This window comes from Pogoniulus pusillus, chromosome 9, assembly GCF_015220805.1.
Source record: "Pogoniulus pusillus isolate bPogPus1 chromosome 9, bPogPus1.pri, whole genome shotgun sequence".
Taxonomy (NCBI): Eukaryota; Metazoa; Chordata; class Aves; order Piciformes; family Lybiidae; genus Pogoniulus; species Pogoniulus pusillus.
In genome coordinates, this window is record NC_087272.1 from 35,366,018 (window position 1) to 35,379,766 (window position 13,749).

At 45.7% G+C, this 13,749-nt stretch overlaps 1 protein-coding gene across 3 annotated transcripts in view; it reads right to left on the reverse strand.

The window, feature by feature from the left end:
* ATP8A1 (ATPase phospholipid transporting 8A1) overlaps positions 1-13,749 on the reverse strand; it is a 153,148-nt gene that overhangs the window by 72,508 nt on the left and 66,891 nt on the right. The window lies entirely within an intron of this gene.

Here is a 13,749-nt window from a genome sequence, read left to right on the forward strand (position 1 = left end):
TCCTAACATCCAGCCTAGACCTCCCCTGGCACAGCTTGAGACTGTGTCCCCTTGTTCTCTTGCTGGTTGCCTGGGAGAAGAGACCAACCCCCACCTGGCTACAACCCCCTTTTTGGTAGTTGTAGACAGCAATGAGGTCTGCCCTGAGCCTCCTCTTCTGCAGGCTGCACACCCCCAGCTCCCGCAGCCTGTCCTCAAAGGGTTTGTGTTCCAGGCCCCTCACCAGCTTTGTTGCCCTTCTCTGGACACATTCCAGTACCTCAACATCTCTCTTGAATTGAGAGGCCCAGAACTGGACACAGTAGTCAAGATGTGGCCTGAGCAGTGCTGAGCACAGGGGCAGAATAACCTTCCTTGTCCTACTGGCCACACAATGGGTGGAAGTTGAGGCATAGGAGGTTCCATGTGAACCTGAGGAATAATTTTTGCCCTGTGAGGTTGACAGAACACTGGAACAGGCTGCCCAGGGAGCTTGTAGAGTCTCCCTCTCTGGAGATATTAAAAACCTGCCTGGACACATTCCTCTGTGATCTGGTCTAGGTGATCCTGCTCTGGCAGGGAGGTTGGACTGGATGAGCTTTGGGGGTCCCTTCCACTCCCTGACATTCAGAGATTCTGTGATAGTGTATCACAGACTCTGACAGCTTCTTCCTTCCTCCCCAGTCACGCTGAGCCTCTTGTACACTGCACTGTGCTGCAGTCCTTTCACTGTCATTCCAGTTTCATTCATCACCCATGCTAAGAACTGGAAATAGGCTCATTTTATTTTAACTACTTTCTGACTCTCAGTCATTAATGAAGTATTTTCTTTTTCTCTTTGTCTTCATGTCTGAGGTAGGACTTGGAGGAAAGCATCAACAGAACTGTTGAAGGAAAGCATGAACAAGATTGTCACTCTCTGCTTTCTGTCACTTTCTCTCTTCCCTCTGAGGTCCTCCAAGAAGCATACTTTAGAGTTAAGATCATGTCCAGTCAAAATATGTACTTATACCACAACTCCTTCAAACTTCAGCTTTTCAAATAAACCTACAGAAAGCACTCAGGGAAGTGAGCAGGTTTCTCACAGTAAAATACACGAAAGAGATGCAAGTAAATGGCCCTTTAACAATTTCAGTTCCTGCTGGAACTGGATCTCATTTATACATCATCAAATACCATTGCTGTATGAATAGTTCCAGAGGTTCTGATTGCCATAGAAAACATCCTGTAAGTAGAATGTATGGAGATAGGTGGCAGAGAGACTTTTACAGTTACTGGTGAAGTAACTGACTGAGTAGTATGCTTAAGAAAATATTTTCCTATTCCACTTGTGTGTGCTCTTTGCTTCAAGTACAGATATCTGAACAGTAATATTGAATTAAGTTATTGCTCTGAATAGTGCAAGAGAGAGCAGCAAAAGGCAGTAACTGCTCCAACTCTTTCTCCAGTTCATCTCTAACCCAAACCCCCTCTGATAAACAGAATTCCAGAACCCATCAGATGTTGAGAGATGTTGAGGTGCTGGAAGGTGTCCAGAGAAGGGTGACAAAGCTGGTGAGGGGCCTGGAACACAAACCCTATGAGGAGAGGCTGAGGGAGCTGGGGGTGTGCAGCCTGCAGAAGAGGAGACTCAGGGGTGATCTCCTTGCTGTTGACATCTACCTGAAGGGAGGCTGTAGCCAGGTGGGGTTGGTCTCTTCTCCCAGTCAACCAGCAACAGAACAAGGGGACACAGTCTCAAGTTGTGCTGGAGTGGGTACAGGCTGGATGTCAAGAGGAAGTTGATGCCATAGAGAACGACTGGCATTGGAATAGGCTGCCCAGGGAGGTGGTGTAGCTGCTGTCCCTGGAGGTATTCAAGACAATACTGGCTGAGGCACTTAGTGCCATGGTCTAGTTGACTGGACATGGCTGGGTGCTAGGTTGGACTGGACGACTTTGGAGGTCTCTTCCAACCTGGTTGATTCTATGATCAGACAGTGTCCAGTTGGGGATCTGCTTAGCCAACACTGACCATGACTGATAACAACAAGAGATCCTGCTCTGGCAGCAGGCTCAGACTGGATGAGCTTCTGAGGTCCCTTCCAGACCCTGACATTCTGTGATTCTATAAAAACAATCTGAAAAAATAGATACTGGTCTAAGAGAAAAGATAGAAAGAAGTTCTTTAGAGTGAGGGTGGTGAGACACTGGCACAGGTTGTCCATAGGGGCTGGTTGGACAGGGCTGGGTGATAGGTTGGACTGCATGATCTTGGAGGTCTCTTCCAACCTGGCTGATTCTATCACAAAATTGTCTTGACACCATCACAGAAAGCAACACTGCTACAGAGCTTTTGGTACCTCCTCTGTCAGCTACTCATTCTTTTTCTACATTTAGAAGTATGAGTCTTCAGTTGCAAAATAGGAGCAGTGTACTGAATGATGGAGAGCAGATAAGGTCTCAAAAGCTCTAGAAGGAGGCTTTCTGTTTGCCCAGTACAACAGGCAAAGCGACATGGATCACACAACTCATCAGACAGGGAAGCAGCCAAGCCAGTGCTGCATTTCAGGTAAATACAGTGGCATTCTAAATCAAAAGTGGTTAGGTTTTAGACAAGAAGCTTTACTCTGTGTCTGTCACAGATGGTTTCTGCTTGACTGTGGAAACTATGCCCCAGGGATGAAGATGAAAAGTAGTCATTAAAGTCAATAGATGGTACACACTCCAGATACTGAGATATTACTGCTACTACTCAATACTTGCCAGTGAAAATTAATTCTGGTGCTAAAAATTCAATTCATTCCCCTAAGAAAACAAGCAGATACAAGTCAATAGCTCAGTCAGCAGCACTGCCAGCAATGACATGTTGATGCAAGGACTGATGTGCAATTTGTGCACTGATAGCAGCCATGGCACACACTTAGTGAAACAAACCACCACACACTCAAAATGGTGATCATCTTTGCAGCTGGGACCAGGTGAAGAGACAGTGCACACAATCAGCACAGGGGTGACAGTAAGCAGAAGGTTATGCTTCTGACTCCATTACTGACAGAGTGTCTTGCCTTCCTCTGCCCCATAGGTGCATGCTCTAGGAGGTGGTTTTGGGCCCCAAGAGACAGCTGTGGTTTCTCTGTTTGTTACAGTTCCAGTGACAGAACACAAGAACAGGCACAACATGGCACAATTCATTCCTTGACAGCATGTGGAACCCTGAACAGCAGAGGGGCTGAACAACTCTCTACTTCCTTGAGCTTAAGATACCACTGCAGCTGTGGCATTTGAGGGGAGCATTAGCACAAGTTATCAAGATACTATATGATCCACAGAGATCAGCACTACCTGTTAAGAATAACTGTCAGCTAGGATTATCAGTTGCTTTCTGTATGCTCACCTGCCAGTTAGACTGAAAGCTAAGAATAAAGTATTATCATAGAATCAACCAGGTTGGAAGAGAAATCCAAGATCATCCAGGCCAACCTAGCACCCAGCCCTGTCCAATCAACCAGACCATGGCACTAAGTGCCTCATCCAGGCTTTGCTTCAACACCCCCAGGGATGGTGACTCCACCACCTCCCTGGGCAGCCCATTCCAATGCCAATCACTCTCTCTGGCAACAGCTTCCTCCTAACATCCAGCCTAGACCTCCCCCAGAACAACTTGAGACTGTGTCCCCTTGTTCTATTGCTTGTTGCATGGGAGAAGAGCCCAACCCCACCTGGCTAGAGCCTCCCTTCAGGTAGTTGTTGGTAGTTATTAACATATTGCAAATCTACTATTTCTTTTTCCACAGGCACAATTATGATCACTGAAAAAATCAAATGCCATAAGAAACAACTCTACGAAGCATTCTTACAACTTTTACTTCTGTAACATACTTCTCTGACAGACTACTCCAGACTACTCTTGCAGTGCAAGAGGTTCCACCTCAACACAAAGGGGAATTTCTTTACTCTAAGAGTCACAGAGCACTGGAACAGGCTCCCCAGAGAGGTTGTGAAGTTTCCTTCTCTGAGACTTTCAAAGCCTGTCTGGATGTGTTCCTCTGTGACCTGAGCTGGACTGTGTGGTCCTGCTCTGGCAGGGGGGTTGGACTCGATGATCTCCTTGGGTCCTTTCCAACCCCTGACAACCTGTGAGCCTGTGAACCCTGCAGTCTGTCTCTTACTGAGGCATTGGTTTGTTAATTGATGGTATTCTGGTTCCACAGAAAGGTGCAGTTCACTTCAGCAGAGATGGCAGACCCACTGGTTCTGGAGAGGATGTCTACTACTGTGCTCTGATGCACTCTATTTGTAGAGGAGACTTACCTGGCTTCTACTGGAAGGTGGTACTGTATTTTTTTCCTGGAACACCTAGAAGCTCTTAAACCTGTACTTTAATCTCTAGAGGTTACTCCTCTGAAGGGACATGCTTCTACCCAAACAGTTTTTTGGTGTCAAAATTTCTCTTGCTGTGGAACAAGGCTGACCTCTAGTGCTTCCAGCAAGTCAGTTTCAAGCACAACTAAGTACTGCAGAGTAAGAACAAAACCACTTACACAAACTGGATGTTTAACACAGTTGGGTGATTGCTGCCAAAAAACGACTTAATTCTCTAAGGGTGAAGATTTGAAAGCAATTTTCCCTCCTCCATAAAGTATCACTGTTTAAATGACAGTTTTAGACTGTCACATAAGTTTTAAAAGACCTATGAAGTCAGATAGAAAGAAACCAGATAGATAGAAAGAAAAAGATAGAAACCAGAAACTATGTAGGACTCCTTCACAACTGCTCCATGGATGCAGTATAAACTTCTACAGATGCCAAACAACAACCGATTTTGTGCTATGCACTTGCTAACCTTGCACAACAGAAAGAAGTGCCTACAGAAAAATTAAACTGTGGCACAAAGCTGGAAATTTTCAAGTGTGTCCTCTAAAATACATCAAACCGACATGAACTGCAAGCAGTCACTACAAAACAATGCAACAGAAAGTAGAGTTTATAGTTTTGAATGGGGTTTTTTTCCCTGTAGTGATTATTCTTTTATGTTTCACATTATTATGAGTACTTCTCATAATAAAAGAGCCAATGTCATCCTGGGCTGGATCAGGAACAGTGTGGCCAGTAGGACAAGGGAGGTTATTCTGTCCCTGTACTCAGCACTGGTCAGGCCACACCTTGAGTGCTGTGTCCAGTTCTGGGCTCCTCAATTCAAGAGAGATGTTGAGGTGCTGGAACTTGTTCAGAGAAGGGCAACAAAGCTGGTGAAGGGCCTGGAACACAAACCCTATGAGGAGAGACTGAGGGAGCTGAGGGTGTGCAGCCTGGAGAAGAGGAGGCTCAGGGCTGACCTCATTGCTGTCTACAGCTACCTGAAGAGAGGCTGTAGCCAGGTGGGGGTTGGTCTCTTCTCCTAGGCAACCAGCAATAGAACAAGGGGACACAGCCTCAAGTTGTTCTGGGGGAGGTCTAGGCTGGATGTTAGGAGGAAGCTGTTGCCAGAGAGAGTGATTTGCATTGGAATGGGCTGCTGTGCTAGTTTGAAGCAAGCTAGAATGTTTTGGTAACAGAACTAGATAACAGGCAGTGGAATGAAAAACAATTGTGTCTACTTCTCTCACAGTCACGTTGAGAACTTTGGGAAGAAGGAAAACATTCTCCATTTTGTCTCTCACTCTTGCTTTTGCCTTAGACCTGGTCACATCTCATTAACCCTGCTCCTACTAACCTTGCTCCCTAACCTCTTGGCTGCACCTCTCTTCTTCCTGAGAACTGGGGTAAGGTTGAGAGGGACGGGGGGAGGTGTTGGGGTGGTTTGAGAGCCCCTCCTGGGAACTTAGGTTTCTGGGAGGGGAGTTGTGCTTTTGTATTGTTTATCCTTTGTATATTTCTGTATATAACTGTATATAACTGTATATATTGTAAATAGCTGCTTGTAAATTCTGCTAGCTGTAAATAAATTGCTTCATCTATATTCCCAGGGTCCGTCTGAGTTAGCTGGGGCAAATTCAAAAGTGTGGGGGGGCGGGGTAACCCCCAAACCATCACATTTTTATTTGGCTTTCCCAACGTGGGGCTAGATATTTCAGTGAGTGGAAATCAGCTCTGGGAATTAAGATGAAGCTGATCAAGCAGCTATTGTATTTGGTTGGTGCATTGCTCTGGTCTGGTTTTGTTTACTTGGCATTTAATTGGATAAAAGCTCAGATTGTTGCTTATTTCATTGATCTGGCTTATAATAAGGCTAAAGCTAAGGTTTCAGATATGTTCTGGAGCTGGGGTGATTTTATTCTTGGTTATGCTGGTTTTAATATCTCTGAGAATATTACCAAGGACATTACAGGAGCTCTGGTCAATAATGTGACAATCAATGGAAATTCTGCTTTAAATATGGCTCTAATGAGAGTTATTCAGCCTAAGACAGGAATTCCAACTGTTTGCTTAGGTACATGCTCTTGTAAAACTGTTTTTCTTCTCACAGTTTTTAATATTTGCCTCATGATTTTAATATTCATATTAATTTTGGCATTATTGGTGAAAAATTCAAAACCAGCTTCTGTAAGAGCTAGGAAAAATTCTGTGTCTCAGAAGCAGTCTCTTTCACAGCAAAACAAGGGAACACAGTTATCAGCTTCCCCCTTGCCAGCCTCTGCCCCTCCTTCTCCAAGTGCTGGGAACACAGCCAATGTTCCCGCCACTAACGTAAACAATAATGATAACGGACAGAGTTTAGCAGGAGCCTCAGGAGCACAGGCAAGTACCCAAAATCAGAATGTTCCTAGCAAAAATGACAACAATTCACAGAGTTTGGCAGGCATCCCAGGAGGACAGGCAAATAATAACACCACTAGTGCTAGTAACGCTAGCCCAGTCAGTCCAAATCCTAATGACACCAGCTCAGCTAATTTGAACCCCCAGCCAGCAGACCAGAACCAAAATCCTCCTGTTAAAAGCAAGGCAGATTTGAACTCACAAGCTCCAAGTCACACCCCTAAGGATACAAATGCTCCAAGTCAGACCTCCAATAATTCAAATGCTCCAGGTCAGACCCCTAAGGATTCAAACCCTCCAAGTCAGACTCCTAAAGATTCAAATCCTCCAGCAGACACATCCAAGTCTGTTGCTGCTCAGGCCCTTCTGGCACCTGCTAAGGCAAAAGCTAAGACAAAGAGTGGTTCACAGGAGGATGTAAGAGAGGGGACCTCTGGTGATCAGCAGCAAGAGGAGGAAGAGGAGGCAGTTAGTCTACGAGACCTTGTAGATGTGCTGAGACAACAATACTCAAGTGAGAGGAGCGCTGTGAGGTTAGCTGCCAGGAGAGAGGATGGTTCCAATGAGTTTAGGAATGCTATGAGGAAGATTGTGTTAGGCCCGGCACCACCAGAACAACAACAGGAAGAAGAGGAGGAAGATGACATCCAAGGCTCCAAGGATCCACTCAGAGAGGTCAGGGAAGTTAGGAAGGAATACACAAGGGAATCAGGTGAGCCAATCTTAAGCTGGCTAGTGAGATGCCGTGGCATTGGTGCTAATGCTCTGCAGGTAGGAGACAAGTCTGCCAAGCAGCTGGGACCACTCACTAAGGAGAGTGGAGTGGACAAACACCTAGCAAGTCCTCTTGGTAGGGTTAGCTTGTGGACACGCCTTTTGTTGGCTGTGGCTATGAGATATCCTTCCCGAGATGATTTGCCATGGGCTGCCAAGAAGTGGAACACCGTTGAGCAGGGAATTAAGCTTCTGAAGGAGTTTGCTGTGAAGGAAGTGCTTTATGGAGATCATGGCACTCATGAGCCTGACGATATTCCTTTGGGAACAGGTCTCATGAAGAAGCTGATTAAGCTTGCTCCTTCATCCTATGCTAACATCTTGGCCAGTAAATTCCTAGCAAGGAGTGATAATGGAAGGTCTTTCACTGTTGGTGAATTCACTGATCAGCTCAGGCAGATTGAGGACAGCTTGTCACATTCTGGTTTAGTCTCTGCCATACAAACTATGACCACAGAGATTAAGAATACCATGAAAGAACTGAAGGAGGACCTTACAACCTCAATTTCTAATCTGGTAAAGGATACCGTTCCTGCATCATCTGAATGGGTGCATGTTTCTGCAGTCAGGAACAGACGCCCACCTCCTGCAAGGCAATTCCAGCCTAGGAGGAGACAAATTCCACCCAGACAGCAGCAATCACGTGCGTCACTGTGGATACTTCTGCGTGACACATACGGGGAGAACATGAACAAATGGGATGGTAAACCTACTTCAGCTCTTTCAAAGAGAGTCAGGGATCTGCAGAGTGGCAGAAACAGAGGCAATAATGCCAGGAAAGTAGCTGTCACTTCTTCAGCTCCCGAGAGCAACTGCAATTGTTCCAACAGTTGCAGTTCCTCTCGCAACAACACCAATCACTGTGTACACCCTACATGCCATGTTCAGCATTAGGGGTGCCCTGCCTCCAGCCAGGAGGAGGAAAGGGATAGTGGAGAGAACCGAATCTATTGGAATGTATTCATTAGGTGGCCTGGCAGTTCAAGAGTTCGGAAATACAGGGCTTTAGTTGACACAGGTGCTCAGTGTACTTTATTGCCATCTAATTGCAAAGGGACAGAGTCCATTTCTATTTTTGGAATCACTGGTGGATCTCAAGAGTTAACTAAGATACAGGCGGAGATCAGTTTAACTGGTAAAGAGTGGAAGACACATACTATTGTAACTGGTCCTGATGCGCCTTGCATTTTGGGAATTGACTTTTTGAGACAAGGCTGTTTCAAAGATCCTAAGGGTCATAAATGGGCTTTTGGAATAGCATCTGTAGAGATTGAGGATGATAAATTGAAATTGTCTATTAGACCTGAACTTTCTGATGAATCTGCAGTTGTAGGACATCATGACATAGAGGACCTGGAAGTGCCAATTGCAACTCAAACTGTTCATCATAGACAGTACAGAACTAACCGTGACTCTTTGTTGCCCATTCATCAGCTGATTCGTCAACTGGAGAGTCAGGCTGTCATCGAGAAAGCTCATTCACCTTTCAACAGTCCCATCTGGCCTGTGCGCAAACCTACGGGCGACTGGAGACTGACAGTTGACTTTCGTGCCCTCAACGAGGTGACGCCACCCATGAGTGCAGCTGTGCCAGACATGCTGGAACTCCAGTACGAGCTGGAATCGAAGGAGGCTAAATGGTATGCAACCATAGACATTGCTAATGCTTTCTTCTCTATTCCCATAGCAAAGGAGTGCAGGCCTCAGTTTGCATTCACCTGGAGAGGAATCCAGTACCAGTTCAACCGTTTGCCTCAGGGGTGGAAACACAGCTCAACCATCTGTCACTCAGTCATCCACAATGCACTGGAGAAAGGTAAAGCTCCAGAGCACATCCAGTACATCGACGACATCATTGTGTGGGGCCAAACTGCTGAGGAAGTCTTCGAGAAAGGTAACAAAATCATTGACATTCTGTTGCAAGCAGGTTTTGCCATTAAGAGGGACAAGGTCAAAGGACCTGCCAGAGAAATTCAGTTTCTGGGAGTGCGGTGGCAGGATGGTCGCCGTTACATTCCTCAGGATGTGATCAACAAAGTCTCTACTATGGCAGTTCCCACCAGTAAGAAGGACACACTTTCTTTTCTTGGTGTGGTGGGATTTTGGAGACTACACATTCCTGGTTTCAGTCAGATTGTCAAACCTCTGCATGATGTGACTCGTAAGAGAAACAATTTCGAGTGGGGACCTGAACAACAAGCAGCCTTTGATCAGATTAAGCGAGAAATAGTCCATGCAGTGGGCCTGGGACCTGTGAGATCTGGTCTGGACATTAAAAACATTCTGTACACGGCTGCCAGTGACAATGGTCCAACTTGGAGTCTTTGGCAGAGAGCTCCGAATGAGACACGTGGACGTCCACTTGGTTTCTGGGGACGTTGTTACAGAGGTTCAGAGACAAATTACACTGCAACTGAGAAAGAGATTCTAGCAGCCTATGAGGGAGTGAAAGCAGCTTCTGAAGTGATTGGAACTGAGTCACAATTGCTTTTAGCTCCTAGACTGCCAGTTCTTAACTGGATGTTCAAGGGCAAAGGTTCATCACCACATCATGCCACAGATGCAACCTGGTCTAAATGGATGGCTTTGATAACCCAACGAGCACGAATGGGTAATCTTGACCGACCTGGTCTAGTGGAGGTGATCACCAACTGGCCGGAAGGCACAGACTGTTCCAAACCTCCGGAGGAGAAAATAACTCGTGCTGAGGAAGCTCCTCCCTATGGTGATCTCTCTGATCAGGAAAAGAACTATGCTTTGTTCACAGATGGTTCCTGTCGTCTTGTTGGGAACAAGCGAATATGGAAGTCAGCGGTTTGGAGTCCAACCAGGAGAGTTACCGAAACGAAAGATGGCGAAGGAGAATCCAGTCAGTTCGCTGAGGTAAAAGCTGTTCAACTTGCTCTTGATGTGGCTGAACGTGAGAATTGGCCTATCCTTTACCTCTACACCGACTCGTGGATGGTAGCCAATGCTCTATGGGGTTGGCTGAAGGACTGGAAGAAGAATGGTTGGCAGAGGAAAGGAAAGCCTATTTGGTGTGCTGATCTATGGCAGGACATTGATGCACGGCTGGAGAAAACTCCAGTGAAGGTGCGGCACGTAGATGCACACATGCCTAAGAGCAGAACCACTGAGGAACATCAACATAACCAGAAGGCAGACCAAGCTGCTAAGATTGCTCAAGTTGATACCAACTCTGATCTTGACATTGACCTTGATTGGAAACACCGAGGTGAACTGTTCTTAGCTCGGTGGGCCCATGATTCATCTGGACATCAAGGCAGAGATGGAACATACCGATGGGCTCGTGATAGGTCAATTGACTTGTCCATGGACGCTATCACCCAAGTCATCTATGACTGTGACATTTGTGCTGCTATTAAGCAGGCTAAGCGAATCAAGCCCTTATGGTATGGTGATAGATGGTCAAAGTACAAGTATGGTGAAGCCTGGCAGATTGACTACATCACTTTACCTAGATCACGTTCTGATAAGCAGTATGTGCTAACGATGGTAGAAGCCAGCACTGGATGGTTGGAAACCTATCCAGTTCCGCATGCTACTGCACGTAACACCATTGTTGGTTTGGAGAGACAGATCTTGTGGAGACATGGAACTCCAGAGAGGATCGAGTCAGACAATGGCACTCATTTCAAGAACAATCTTGTGAAAAATTGGGCCAAAGAGCATGGTATTGAATGGATCTATCACATACCCTACTATGCACCAGCTTCAGGGAAGATTGAGCGCTACAATGGTTTGCTGAAAACCACCCTCAAGGCCATGGGGGGTGGAACTCTGAAAAACTGGGACAAACATTTAGCAGAAGCTACCTGGTTGGTAAATAGTAGAGGTTCAGTAAACAGAGCAGGACCTGCACAATCAGATTTGGTCCAAACAGTAGACGGTGATAAAGTTCCTGTTGTACATGAGAAGAATCTGTTAGGGAAAACTGTTTGGGTATTTTCTCCTTCGGGCGAAGGGAAACCTATCCGAGGGGTGGTTTCTGCTGAAGGTCCTGGTCATACATACTGGGTAATGCAGGAGAATGGTGAAATCCAGTGTATTCCACAGAGAAATCTAACTTTAGCTGAGAGAGTTTAAATTCAAGCTGTTAGGAGTTTTCTGTTCTAGGTAACATCGGCGCCCAACACTGAGAGAATCTACAATAGAATCTACAGCACGTGAGCACGAACCCAGCATCACCTGGGAGTCCCTGTTCTGAGCTTTTGAATCACCTACATCTGAATGAAGTGTGAACTGAACTTGTATATATTGGTTTATTGTAAATATTGGTTTAGGTTAGATTGGATAATTCTCAGCGATACTCTGAGCGAAGTAGACAAGGGGTGGATTGTGCTAGTTTGAAGCAAGCTAGAATGTTTTGGTAACAGAACTAGATAACAGGCAGTGAAATGAAAAACAATTGTGTCTACTTCTCTCACAGTCACGTTGAGAACTTTGGGAAGAAGGAAAACATTCTCCATTTTGTCTCTCACTCTTGCTTTTGCCTTAGACCTGGTCACATCTCATTAACCCTGCTCCTACTAACCTTGCTCCCTAACCTCTTGGCTGCACCTCTCTTCTTCCTGAGAACTGGGGTAAGGTTGAGAGGGACGGGGGGAGGTGTTGGGGTGGTTTGAGAGCCCCTCCTGGGAACTTAGGTTTCTGGGAGGGGAGTTGTGCTTTTGTATTGTTTATCCTTTGTATATTTCTGTATATAACTGTATATAACTGTATATATTGTAAATAGCTGCTTGTAAATTCTGCTAGCTGTAAATAAATTGCTTCATCTATATTCCCAGGGTCCGTCTGAGTTAGCTGGGGCAAATTCAAAAGTGTGGGGGGGCGGGGTAACCCCCAAACCATCACAGCTGCCCAGGGAGGTGGTGGAGTCACCATCCCTGGAGATGTTCAAGAAAAGCCTGGATGAGGCATTTAGTGGCATGGTTTTGCTGACTGAATAGGGCTGGGTGCTAGGTTGGACTGGCTGATCTTGGAGTTCTCTTCCAATCTGGTTGATTCTATGATAGTATTATAAGGACAAGGAACTCTTACTCTCTTTTCACTCAATCTATGCATACAGCTTCAGCCAGTCTCTCTAGTATTGCTTTGGATGCTTATTTTTTGGTCTTTTTTGCTTCTTTAGCTAAGCTCAAGGGAAACATAGAAGGGCAGGAAGGAAAACAGTAATCACTTTCCGCAGGTACATTTAGAAGCAATCACTCCATGAAAGAAAGAGCTTCCTCTACATACAAATCCCTTCCTCATCCTGTGCCAAAGTAAGCAGTGGGCCTGCATGAACACTTTGAACACAGACTCCATACACGAACACAACAGAAACATATTTACATATTAAGTGAAACTACATCCAGATTTCTTACAGGTACCTTCATAATTCCTACTACTTTGGCAGGTATTTTTTTTTACTGAAAGCAACTATGTGATAAACTCAGTTTCCAATAAAACTAACTGGCCAACACTTGTGCAATCCTGAGCATCAATATGGGCTGGGCAGTGACTGGCTTCAGAGCAGCCCTGAAAAGGCCTTGGTGGATGAGAAGCTCAACGTGAGCCACCAGTGTACACTTGCAGCTCAGAAAGTATTCTGGCTGCATCAAGAGAAGTGTGGCCAGCAGGTTGAGGGAGGTGATTATGCCACTCTACTCTACTCTGGTGAGCCCACATCTGGAATACTGCATCCAGTCCTGGAGCCTCTATTACAGGGAAGACCTGGATATACTGGAACATGTGCAGAGAAGGGATATGAGGATGATCAAAGGGATAGAGCTGCTTTCCTATGGAGACAGACTGACAGAATTGGGGCTGTTCAGTCTGGAGAAGAGGAGGCTCGGAGGAGATGTTATTGTGGCCTTTCAGTGTCTGAAGGAGACTACAAGAAAGCTGGGGAGGGACTTATTAGGATGCCAGGTAATGATAGGACTGGGGAGAATGGAGCAAAATTAGAAGTGGGTAGATTCAGATTGGATGTGAGGAAGAAGTTCTTCACCATGAGAGTGGTGAGACACTGGAATGTGTTGCCCAGGGTAGTGGTGGAAGCCTCATCCCTGGAGGTGTTTAAGACTAGGCTGGATGTGGCTCTGAGCAACCTGATCTATTATGAGGTATCCCTGCCCATGGCAGGGGGGCTGGAACTGGATAATCCTTCATGTTCCTTCTAGCCCTGATAATGTTGTGATTCTGTGATGCTATTTAGAATAGAATGGGTTTCATCCTAAAGTATTTAAGTCATAA